Below are 12567 nucleotides of genomic sequence, written 5' to 3' on the forward strand. Positions count from 1 at the left end.
GAAAGGGTTAAGAACTCAGTTACAGAATCATGGGATTTCAGATCTGCACTAGATCTTAGTGTTCATCATGTCCAAGCTCTTCTGTTGTTGCGTGAGACAGTGAGGATCCTGAGGGTTCAGTACAATGCTGGAGAGCTACAGGATGAAACGATGGTAGAATTTTATTTTCCCAGAGCTGGTATTGCTATTGCTATTTGTAATTAGCTTTGTTCTTCCCACAGAAATTCACTGATTACTACAAGTTCATTTCAAAAGACAGTCCTGGTTTCTGTTTTTTTTTTTTTGTTTTGTTTTGTTTTTTCAGTTCATGTGATTGTTTGCTTTTATCTAAGCCAGGAAGACCTTGCACTGCTCCAAAGTAGTCAGTAAGTTTGACTTTAGTAACTCCGGATTTGGGCTGTACGTGGAAGCATGTCAAGACTGTGGCCTAGCGAATCTACGCAGGCTTTGCATCTCTACTATTCCTTCAAGGTAACTTTTACTAGCATCCTATTTTCTGCTAACATCAAGGTTGCCCCTAATCCATGTTTGTATGAAAGTGCTAATTACTCTCTACATATCAAGTCTGTTTTGTACTGAATTTTCAGCAGCTAATTGAGAGACATTAGAATGAAAACTAATCTGTGGCCCTGGACTGGCAGACATCTTAATTGTCCATTAACTATTTTCTTTCACCCTTTTGACTCAATCAGGCAACCAAAAACACTCCCTGATAACCTGCTCCAAGTTAATTCCGAAGGTTTCAGAGCCCCAGGCAAAAGTGAAAATGATTAGTTGCTCGCAAAGAAAAGAGAACCCATGGGGACTATTTGATGTGTTGTTAATTTATTTCCCTAGTGTGTGAAAGAACAAATGCTTAAGTATATTAAATCTCTTTACTCCCCAGTATTTTCTTAAATTTTCTCAGGTTGTAATGCTCAATTACTTCAAAATCATTCTGTTTCTTTATATGCCTTTACATATTTGTATCTTTGGGCTTTGGGGTTTGTTTGCTTTCTTTTTTAAACCAATTTTAATCTCCTTTCCTGAGCAAGTCTCTTCCTTCAATTTTATTATTATTTCAATTATTTATTTTTTTCTATATTCAGTTTTTTGATGAGCCAGGATGGACATGCTTTTTCTTTTCTTAGGTATTTATTTTAATTTTAGAATTAGTACCCAACATCCCTGATTCTCTATCCTTCAGGATCCAAGATCTAGAATTCCAACATCAGGATCTAATTTGGAATCTGTTGTGGGAGACCACAGGACTTGCCAAACTTTCATATGGTTGAAAATAAGTAATATTCTTGTCTGAAAAACAATGACATATTTATTTTAAGTTTTCAGTTGTACTCTTCGATTTACATTCCTTAAGAAAATTGAGAGAGAATACAGAGATGAAACTGAAATATTTCTTTGGCATTTGCATTTGAGGATAGAGAATTGAGTCATAGCAATTAGAAAGCACCAATTCTCCCTCCTACCTTCTCTCTCTCTCTCTCTCTCTCTCTCTCTCTCTCTCTCTGTTTTATACTTTCTCTGTTAGCTTCAAAAGATGTCCCAGATTGGTTTTCCTTTTTGCACTCATTTCATATCATCTCCTTTTGGAGCTCCCTCAGATTTGCTCTAGCTCCCTAAATCTCGTCTCCACGAATCACCTTCACAGTGGTTGAAGAAGAGATAAAATATAAGATGTGTATTGTTCTCAAAAACATATTCTGGACCACCAGAAATTTTACCAGGGACTAAATAGTACAAATTCAACCAGAAAAAAATGGAGCTGCTAGGGAAGAAAAAAAAAGTATAGTCAAAGACTATGGATGAATTGAGAACAAAAGAAACCTCACGAATATTGTTGGAGAGATCATTAGCAAGTAAGTCAGAAATCGATTCAGTTTAAGTCCAGAATTCCACTAAATGTAAGTGAGTCAGATGTCACATTAAGTCTTGTGGCTCTTCAAGAACTTGCAAATAGTGTATTTATTACATAGCAGCTTCACATAAACGTCAGAAAGCAAAAATGAAAACCCTACAGTACCAGTAAAGTTAGTATATTTTCACTAATTAAGACTTCACAGTAAATCTGGATGTTATTACAATGAACCCTACATCAGATGAAGACAATGAGAAAATAAAACAAACATGATTTTTTTTGGCAGTGGGGTCTGAGGTGTGCGTGGGTGTGCCAGGTGCACTGAAACAGGTTTTACCACCATTTCTCTAATTAGCCAAACCATCAAAACCACTGCAAGAAGGTTTCACACTGTTTATTGTTTCTTTTTCTTTAGTTGTTATTACTCCCTGCCTCCCTGCATCTGTCCAATATAATGTGAGGGAAATCCTGGAACCAAGGCTGAAAGCAAAACAAACATAATGCATTTGTGAACTAGGTGTTGATTTTGTCACTGTCTTGCTCTGTGGACTTTAATGAGTTAGTTACTGCATCTCTGTTTTCCTCTCTATTCATAAAGGTTTGGTAAAGCACTCAAACCAAACTTCAATAGTAGCTGCTGTATGCATACATAATACATATGAGCTGACTACAAAAGTATTTGATATTTGCTTACTTTTTTTCAGGATATTTCATTACTATAGTTATATTCCTTTATATTTTTGCTTACATTCTCCAAGCATTAGGATATTACTTGCCTTTGCCTGATCCCATCCAATTTGAGAAGCTATACAATTTATAGCTTTACCATTGCTTTCCTTCTCAATCCTTTTAGCCTAGCCATTTTTGCTGCATTATCTCAGTGCCTTTATTAATTTAAATACATATTCCTATTAGGATACATTTCATTATCAGGAATCTCCATGTACCATAGATCTGCATAAAAGAACTCATTACTGGAATCTGTAATGCTAAAGATGCTAACGAAGCATGCCTATTTGATATGTTTTGAACAGTACCAGAAAAATCCAGAAGCCTTTCAAAATATCACTCTGTGCCCTCATTACCATGGCCAAAAAAGTTTAAAACCACTAGAAATCTCATTTAAATTTTCACAAATAAATTTAAGCAATATAGAAAACAAGAAGTAGATGAAAAATGAATCAAACATTAAAAATAGATACTGTTTAAAATACAGGGTACATTTTCAAAGTTGTGCAACATCAAGATACCAGTAGCTAAGTGGATCTATAACAAGAGGGGATAATTAATTAAAAAAAAATCCAGGAAGAAAATAAACATCTGGTGACATGAATAAGTTCTCTAGTAATTAAAGACTTGCAAATTAAAACAATGAAAAGGTACATTTAAAACCTATTAAATTAAAGAACATAATACCCAATGCTAATGAGGTAGGGGTAAAACTGGTACATTTATACATTAACTGGAAGCACTGTAAATTGGTAAAAAGCTTTTGAAAAGCAATATCACTATTCTAGAGAACTTGAAAATTGTTTCTACATGTTAATTTTTTTTAAGATTTTATTTATTTATCCATGAGAGACAGAGACAGACAGAGAGAGAGAGAGAGAGAGAGAGAGAGAGGCAGAGGGAGAAGCAGACTCCATGTAGGGAGCCTGACGTAGGACTCGATCCCGGGTCTCCAGGACCACACCCTGGGCTGAAGGCAGCACTAAACCCCTGAGCCACCGTGGCTTCCCTACACATTGATTTCTTAAACTTGTTTTTTAATTAATTAAAAATACCTACAAAAGCAAAACAGAACTTCTCATATCTAAAATGTTATGTTCTGCATTTTAAAAAATTACCAAAAGAGTAGAAAGTGATTTAATGATACAGTTTTACAATTTAATTTAATAATAAATTTTAAAAAAGAAGGAGATTCCAAAATTATATGAACCTTAGTTTTTTATATGGTCAGACTAGAGAGTAGCAAAAATTACAAAAGCACTATTGGCGTATTGTGTTGGAATTATTTAGTTGGTTTTATTTTCAAATTTCTCTTCTATTATATTGTTTTAATAATAGTTTGTATAAAGAGGCAAAATTTTTTATATGAAATCCTATTAAAATTGCAACTCTCTTAGGAGATATAATAAGCTTAGCAGGGATTTGTTGACAACAAACTAGAATCAGGCTAGCTTGCTTTTAGGATGCAGAATAGAGAACTGTTTAGGAAAAGAATAAGTACTAGAAAGAGAAAAAAGCTATTGAAAGGAAACTGTTAGTGAATCACATTCATACCTGTTCTACTTTGAAATTTAACCTAGGACTGAGTAAAGCCAAAGAACTAATGATCTTCATTGTAGGTTTAAAACTAATGAAAGTCATCTTATTGGTAATTGTTGAGTTAGCTATAGTTCACTTATTAAGCATTGATGTTTTCTTATTTGTTTTTATCTATATTTATATGTACCTTTTTTCTACAAGTTACTCTTTTAGGTTATCTCAATATCAAATAATCAGTATATGAATTATAAATATGTAAGTGCTATATATAAATATTTTAAACATGCTGCCTTGTATTCTAAATATTTCTTTATGATTTTATATGCATTTCTTTTGTTTCTTCACTTACTGAATATCCTATGATAAATCTATTTTAGTTGCCATTTGAATTTCTAGTCTTCCTTTCCAATGTGAATTAGATTTTCTTTCCATTTATCCCTCCATATCATTTTAAATCATGTAAAAGTTAACCAAGGTGACAGTTTGGATAAGATCCAGATATTTCAGAAAGTGCATGTTTATATTTTTTGTCAATATCCTTAATACAAGAAAATGTTTTTTGGTGTTCTTAAATGTCTAACTTAAGATTGGCCTGTAAAAGAATATAAAAAAATAATCTCAGGTGAGGTATTGTCCAAAATAAATATATGAGAATCTGCTCATGGAGAGTAAAAGTTCTTCTTCCACAGTTAAGACCTTTGCAATCATCAGGGCAATTTTTACCAACATACCTGTGAAATGGTCTTCAGGCACTTGCGGCTTTTCTCAGACAAAATATTTTTAGGTATTTAGTTTATTTTCTATGCATGTGTTTGAAAACATTCTCCATAACAGCAAATATCTGTTTTAAGATCATAAATAAAAGCACAAGTTGCCTTATTTTCAAGCATATCTTTTTACAATAAATAAAATTCATAAAACCCCAATGGAGCCAGAACAAGTTATTCCCTTGGGGCCAGGGGAGATAAAGACAATTAGGGATATTTTAAAATGGCATCCTGGGCTAGTCTAAATAGTGTTTAGACATTTAAATGTATTATTTTCATACTATTTAAATGGCTAAGCATGAGTATAAGAAAGAAGGAAAGAAGTATGCTCTAGGATTCCACAATCTGTGCAACACTTCGTCTAATTCTTCTAAACTTTCAAATATGGAAAATAAACATACCATTTATGCAAAAGAAACTAAAACAAGGGCACAATTTTATCTCATTTTACAGGGGAAAAATGGAGCTCTCCACAATGACCAGTACACAAAATCTTTCAGAAAAACAGATAGACCCATATCTTCCTTTCCAAAAGATGTGCACAATAACTCTTTGTTAAAATCAATCTCTCTCTCTCTCTCTCTGTTTCTCTCTTTCTCACTCCACACACATCCACAACCACCTCCCCATAAATATTACTTTTTAAATCTGCTTGCTAATATTAAGAAATCAGATTCCATGTATTCTCTATCTTTGTCCTTATGTTCATCTCAAATTTCTACATCCGGTAGTTGTAAAGTTCAATTTCTGGTATCTTTAATGTCAAAGAGAATTTGCACTGGACATCTGCTAAATACAGCAGGTCAGATTGTATTGAGCTATTGCAGTAGGAGAGAGACTTCAGTATAGAACTGAGCTCAACTTCTGATACAGCAAAGACAGATGGGGATTTATAGTCAATGTACAGAGTAAGGGAGGCAGTAGACAAAAAATCAACACAGGAACTTGATTAGTTATCAAGTGGGGAAGATGAAGAACTTGATTAGATTCTAAGTGTGGGGTTTCTATACCAAATGGGGTCAACAGGCCAAAGACAGGTCCTAATGAAGTTCATTCAAGAGAGGAATCCTTATCATCAGTGAGTCATCATTATATTCTTTGTGTTTTGGGTCTCAATCTTAATATTAGATACTCATTGATGGTATGCATGTCTTTGAACTCATTGATGGTAGATCCAGAAAGGTCCTGACATATCAACTCCTTCTCTACAGATGAGAGAATGGAGGCCCAAGGAGGCTAGAAGCAGTCTGCACAAAGTCACATGCTGGTAGGTGGGAGAGACTCACCTGGACATAGGTCTCCAGAGCCTAAGCCAAGAAATCTGTTTTCTTAAACTTTCTTACCTGTTACAGTAGACATTCTCTCATTTTCCTATTTTAACAACCAGCAGATCTTTCCTTTAGACAAAATGCTTCCTTGGTAAAGTTATTCAGATGCCATCTAAAGTCAATAAACTGAAATTGTCTATGTTCATTTCCTAACTATCCCACAATTAAATTACCACTACATAATTCTAAGCACAAATAAGTGTTAAACAAATTAAAGGAATAAGTGAATGAATGGCCTTCTCTCAAACTATTCCAAGATATAAAAAATATATATATAGTATTCTTTAATGGGTTCTCTTCCAGTTCATACATTTCCCTTCATAATCCTGGAAGAAGTTCACTTTTAACCCTATTGAAATTTCTATAGTGTGAACTTTAATGGCTTTTATCATTTTAAATGAAACTCTTTCCCAGAGATTCCCTTTACCAAAGATATTGTTTTAACCAGGTGAAATATGTTGACCCCACATATTTCTGGATTTTTCATCTCTTAAATCATTATGTGTGTTTTTCTTACTTGAAATTTTCCATTTTTCAGAACACTGCTGTCTCATTTCATTTCTTTGTCTTAATGGTTGTTCAGCTTTGATCTGCTTTTGATTTAGCTCTTTCATTTTTCTTTACACCACAGGACTGATAAGAAAAGAAAAAGCTTCATGCACATACAAATACAAATTTATTTAATTTTGGTCACTCACTCCTCACTCTGTGTTTAAGACCATGGCATTTGAACTCCAGCTCAGAGTTTGGCCTACTTCTATGCCTCAGGTAGTCATAACTAAAATGGAGATATTAATAGATTCTATCTCATAGAATTTGGTGGAGAATAAAATCAGTTATTTCATGAGAGGTGCTCAAATTAAAAACGCAACACACAGTAAATTACTCAAGAAGTGATATGTTTGTATTAAACTCTCTATAAATTATATTTCCAAGGATAGGGACTATTCACAATTGTACTTGCATAATTATTTTACAAAATTAGAGCTAGTAAAACTTTTCCACTAAAGACTGTTTGAAACAATACTATTTCCATTTCAAATTCATACCGCTTTCATCCTTTTTTTCCAACTCAGAAAACTATCTACTATCTCCTGGGGACTTTTTATGAGAGTCCTCACAGTGACTGTTCTAATACTTTCAGAGACTTCATATACTAGCCAAACACACCATCATCTTCTTCACTTCAAAGAGTGACCTTGTTTCCCACCTCACTATGATTAAGTTCACCTTTATCTGAATTGTTTGCTACATCAAAATGTTCTTGACCAATTTACTCCCCACTTATATCATAAGAAAACGTTCCTCTGCTCCTACAAGTCTAACTAATCAGTGAACCAACCCTCTTTAATCTCTCTCCCTCTTTCATATTTTCCAGGCCTTCGGACATCCATTATATTTGTTTGCAACTTTAAGCTTTCTCATCATGACTGGATTTTTCTTTCTTTTTCTTTTTCCTTTTTTTTTTTTTTTTTTTTTTTTTTTAAGGTTCTGGGCTCTCCTTGTCCTGATCTTGCCTTTTCTTCCATAATCCCCTTCTTTTTCCCTTCTATTTCTTAGGGTTATCTTTTCCTATTCTCCTACTTGACTGAAACTATTCTATCAGGACTAATGACTGCCAGTTAACAAATTCTCTCAGTTTCTACACTTCTTAATGTTAATAGCATAGCATTTTCATCTTTTTTTTTCTTCCTTCATTCTGTCATTTTTTCCCCCCCAAACACCATTCATTGAAAATCTGCCAGGTAACAGTTTCTATAATCAGGAGAGTGCAAATACCTATAGCAAAAGATCCTTGGCTCTCAGGAATTCCCTAACTGGTGGGTGAGATATATAGTTAATATCACTGTACTATAAAGGGAAAGTGATCATTCCATTGTAAGAGTTACAGTAAGATTATTTTATTTCCTTGATGCCATAAACCTTATGCCTTTCTTTGCAGGATTTGTGTTTTGGAGCTGTAGTAGATGACTGCACTTTTCTTTTGGTAGCAGTTGCAATTTGATGAAGGCATATTGTCTTAGAGTGTGTTGATGAGCTCCACACAATGACTGTTGGTTGTATGGTGTTCTGAGGTGAAGAACGCCTTTGGGAATCCACATTCATGGAAATCCACATTCAAAGCTAGAAGGGTGCCTTAGAATTTATTTGTCCTCGGGTGTGTTAATATATGGCTACATAGGAAACATATATTTACATTTTAACCCAAGGTAGAGGCATGTTTATTGGAAAGAGCACTGGCTAGAGATTAAGCAGATTGCATTTCTAATCCTGGTCCTGGAGATCATTAGCTACACTAGAGGAAATCCCTTAATTAGTCTGGGTTTCAATATACTCATCAAAATAAATTGGCTCAGTCCTTGAACATTTTCTCTTCTTTGTTTACATTTGTGTCCTAGATGATTTCATCCAGTCATATGGCCTTAAATACCATAATTGCACTGACAACTTTCAAATGTATAATTCCAACCCAGTACTTTTTTTCTTCTCAAATCCAGTTCTGTGTATTTAATCTACTCCTAATTGTTGCCTCCAACTGAGCATCTATGAAAATCTCAAGCTTTTATTATCCAGAGTAAACTCCTGATTACCCTGAAGTCTTCTCCATCTTGGCAATGGCTAGTCCAGACTGTCTGAAGCAATGTATATATACTCTAAACCTGACTCACTCTTTATCTTAACCCCGAAAACCATTTATCTATCTCCTGTGGACTTCCTATCACAGCAAATGGCAATTCCATCTTTTCAGTTGTATAGACCAAAAACCTTGTAATTATCCTTGACACTTCTCTTATAGCTCATATCTAATCTGAGAGCACATACTCTTGTATCTAACTTAAAATAAATAGAGGGGGGCATCTGGGTGGCTTAGTCTGTTAAGCATCTGACTCTTGATTTCAGGTCAGGCCATGATCTCAGGGTTGTGAGAATGAGCCCCATGTCAGGCTCTTTGTTGGGTGTGGAACCTGCTTAAGATTTATTCTCTCCCTCTCCCTCTGCTCCTCCCCACCCCTCCCTTTCTCTCTCTCTAAAAATACATACATACAGAATCTGACCCCTTGTTTCTGCTTGCTAAAACTAAAGAGAAAGCTGTTATCACCTTCCATCAGAGCTCTTACAATACAATTCTATCTGGTATCTCTGATTAAACTTTTGCACTCCTTACCAGTCACTATTTACACAAAACAGCTTCAGTGATACTTTGAAAATTTCGGTATGGACCTGTCATTGTGTCACACTCAGAATTTGGTTGTATTAAGAATAAAATTCTAAATTCTCATCACAGTCTACAAGTCTACATACTCTGAACCTTGACTACTTCTTCAACTCCTCATACATACCAAGTATATTCCCTGCCCACTGAGGGCATTTACCTCCCCCCACCACCCCAGCAGCATCTTCTTCCTCAGCTTATTTCTTGGCCCTTTCCAATTTTCCCTTAATTTTCCCTTCTACTTTCAAATATCTAGGATACTTCCCTAATATTCTCTGGGACTATAGCTCCTATTCTACTTCCCCCTCTCTTATTGGCAGTACTTATCACTATATATACAAACATACTTATATAAGTATACTTGATTCACTTAGTGATACGAATATGTGTGTGTGTGTGTGTGTATACACACACACACACACACACACACAGAGACTTTATTCTTAGACTATTTATATCCGCACTGACATGTAAGCAATACGGGAACATTATCTGTTTTATTTCTTACCAGGGCAGGAACATAGTAGCACTTACCATTAGTAAATATTTTTTTAAACTCATTACCCAGAGATATTAGACAAGCTTTCCCACAAAGAAGGCGGTCTTATATATGATGGCTGCATTTACAAGCTAGAAATATGGGAGGGACATGTTAATAGGAAGGACTAGCAGAGAATAGTAGTACCTCTATTTGGTTCCATATTTAATTTTGAATAAAAATTAACAATGAAATGCTGTAGCAATTGATATATAGGCCAAAAATCATTCATTATTACTGGATTTCTTTTAACTTCTATGGAGGCAATAGACACAGGAGGAATGCCCTGGATGTAAGTATAATATTACTTGAAGGATCTTAATTTTTATTTTACTTCAAATGAAAACCAAGCTAGTCTTTTTTCCAGGAAAACAATCATCCCTTTTAGTCATTAAAGTAAGAGTAGCCAGCAAAGTTTTAGAAGAGGTATTTTACATTGGTAAAATAATCATACTTAACCACTTCCACATGTCAAATATCTCCATTATCAAGACAAGTATCTGTAATGAACAATGTGATGTCTTACACTTGTAGAGCGCTCTATAGTTTTCAAAATGTGTTCACATTATTCCAACAGTCTGTTACTGAGCATAATAGGTGTTACTACTCTCACTAGGGCGTTAAGGGGCAACACAGTGTGTGTGTATATGTATATGAGTTTTAGGGAAAAGTTGTGGATAAGCGACTTCATTAATGAAAGATAAGAAAGATGTGAAAGGAGTTCTGATATGCTGTTAGAAAGCAGATGAACCAAAGGCATTAGGCTGACCTCATCCTAAAGAATATTAAAAGGACACTTAACCAGAATTGCTTCCGAAGATATTTGCTTAGCAGGTCTATCTGGCTGAGATGAGAAATGGGTAGGAAATTCATATTTTTTTTCTATCATGGTTGATATTTTATAATATTTAAGAATTCTGAAGGAACATTTATCACAATAATATACATTATATTGTGAGATGTCTAATCAGAAACTCCAAGGTAGTTGGACACTCATGTGAATGCTTTGAGGAAAATCTGCAGTATGCCATGGCCTACTCTGGTGCACAGGAGGTTTGATGTCTAGGGATATTTAAACATTGATTATAAAATGGTTGAAAATATGAGGTAAATCCATTTTATTCAGTTATTGACAATAAATATTACAATAGCTGAATTTTGTTGAGCATTTACTATGTGCCAGATCCTATGCTAAGGATATTATAAACATTTTCTTATGTAACTCCAACCACCTACCTACTAGATTGACACTGTTAGCTTCCATTAAAAGGACAAAATTGGAATTCAAAGATCAGTATAGATGGAAAATCCAGACTTAGCTATGATATTATTGAGGATTTTGATGGCCTGTGTGGTAGGTAGAATAATGCCACCTCCTCCCCAAGATAGCTACGTCCTAATCCCTAGATTATTTTCTCACAAGTCTGAAGGCTAGAAACCCAAGGTCAGTGTCACCAGGCTTCTCTAGAGGCTTCTCCTCAGTTTACAGACAAGCCACATTCTCCCTCTGTCCTTATATAGACTTTCCTCTGGGTGTAAATCAGCAATAGGAATATGCAAACAAAACACAAAGGAAGATTTAAAAATCTTAAAAGAGAAAAAAGGTTCAGTTTAAAATCTAAGCCCAAATAATGCAAAAGTACCAAAAAATAGATCTTTCTGCTGCATTTCTACTCTTTATTCAGAGTCTAAAGCTGTTGGTAACTGGGGAAGTAGAGTTGAAAAAGAGAGAACTATCCTGATTTCTAAACCCATTCTCAGGATAAGTTTCTAGTCTGAGAATGGCTGAAGTTTACAGAGGGGAGAATATTTAATGTTAATTCAAGTTCTGAATATTGATTATTATCTCGAATTCTCATTCTACATTTTAAATGTGTTACTTAAACTGATAACAGGACAAGTGTTCTGTTGGTAAAGAACAGCTCCTTCACCCTCTAACCCCCCAATAAAGGGCTTTATTTGTGGTATTTGCCCTTTTCTATGATGTAAGTTCTCCCACTAAGACTAATTTCTAATCTCCGAACATGAGGTCTATGAAAACAGAGTTGGAAAGATGTGCACGATTGCATCCTCCTAACCCCAAGGCTATAAATTGGTCCAAGCAAATCACCTGTAGGACTACTAAAATGAAGAACAGAAGTGGATTTACTGAAACATATATCAGGCTTCATGTCCTTAATGCCACAAGCCTGGAATCAGCTCTAGCAATGTGGTCACATAGTCATTGTTTTTTTTATAAATTTGGCAAAGTATATCTTTTTTTTTTAATTTTTTTTAATTTTTATTTATTTATGATAGTCACAGAGAGAGAGAGAGAGAGAGGCAGAGACACAGGCAGAGGGAGAAGCAGGCTCCATGCACCGGGAGCCCGACGTGGGATTCGATCCCGGGTCTCCAGGATCGCGCCCTGGGCCAAAGGCAGGCGCTAAACCACTGCGCCACCCAGGGATCCCCGGCAAAGTATATCTTAATTGCAATATATAAGGCTGTTTTTTTCCACTCTGACAACCCACCATCACACTTGCCTTCCAATCATGGATTTGATGTGGTCATGTATGTTTTCAGGACCCAGCTGCAGGGAAATTGAGTTAGGGATA

The 12567-nt window shown here is 35.1% G+C and overlaps 1 long non-coding RNA gene across 1 annotated transcript in view; it reads left to right on the forward strand.

Annotated features, from left to right (window-relative positions):
• Window positions 1-392: 392 nt before the first annotated feature.
• The window catches only part of LOC129503971 (uncharacterized), a 96247-nt gene continuing 84072 nt past the window's right edge, over window positions 393-12567 (forward strand). Inside the window, exon 1 of the long non-coding RNA XR_008663265.1 lies at window positions 393-471. This is a non-coding gene — a long non-coding RNA (uncharacterized LOC129503971). The remainder of the gene's footprint in view (window positions 472-12567) is intronic.

This window comes from Nyctereutes procyonoides, unplaced genomic scaffold (assembly GCF_905146905.1).
Source record: "Nyctereutes procyonoides isolate TBG_1078 unplaced genomic scaffold, NYPRO_anot_genome, whole genome shotgun sequence".
Classification (NCBI taxonomy): domain Eukaryota; kingdom Metazoa; phylum Chordata; class Mammalia; order Carnivora; family Canidae; genus Nyctereutes; species Nyctereutes procyonoides.